The sequence below is a fragment of the Triticum dicoccoides genome, chromosome 2A (genome assembly GCF_002162155.2).
Source record: "Triticum dicoccoides isolate Atlit2015 ecotype Zavitan chromosome 2A, WEW_v2.0, whole genome shotgun sequence".
Lineage (NCBI taxonomy): Eukaryota > Viridiplantae > Streptophyta > Magnoliopsida > Poales > Poaceae > Triticum > Triticum dicoccoides.
The window spans coordinates 700,835,442-700,836,151 of NC_041382.1; positions in this window are offsets into that span (position 1 = coordinate 700,835,442).

The window sequence follows — 710 nt, forward strand, 5'->3', positions numbered from 1 at the left end:
AACCATTGGTAGGTTATTTATAGTTCAAGGATTTTTGTTGCCCATACAACATTGCTTGTTCACCGGTTGACCTTTTTTCCGAGTGTCTTACTTTCTTGGTTATACTTGGTTTAATTTTTGTTTTCCTATTTCCTGTTGTTTATCTCTTCATTTTCTGTTTCTTATAGTCGGTCTTCTCTTTTTATTCACTTGTTTAACTTATAAACACTTTTTTAAAACTCCTGAATATGTTCTAAATTCCTGTAAAATTTTGTAATCTCGCAATCATTTTTTATGTTCATGATTAAAAAAATCATATTTATTTAAAAATCCATGAATTTTTCATATACCAGATTTTTTCAAATTCAAAATTAGATGATTTCATTCATAATTTTTTTTAAAATCTATGAACATTTTTAAATATTCATGGATAATCCCTCTAACCATCCAACCATAGGACATTTGGTCCTGGAGTGTAAATGCAGGCTAGTTCAGTGTCCACTAGATCGGCCCCGTCCAAACTTCTTTCTCCCTAGCTTACCCTTTTGAGAGATAGATACATGCAAATAGGGCCGCCACCTCCAATGTACTGCTTGCGGTAGGCTGATTAGAAACGTTTATACCTTTCCTATTGTCGGCATAACATGTTACACGTGGGGGGCAGTGCCCACACGAGCAATGTTAGACTTACGTGCAATTTGTACGTGATTAATTTTACATACTGATGTGGA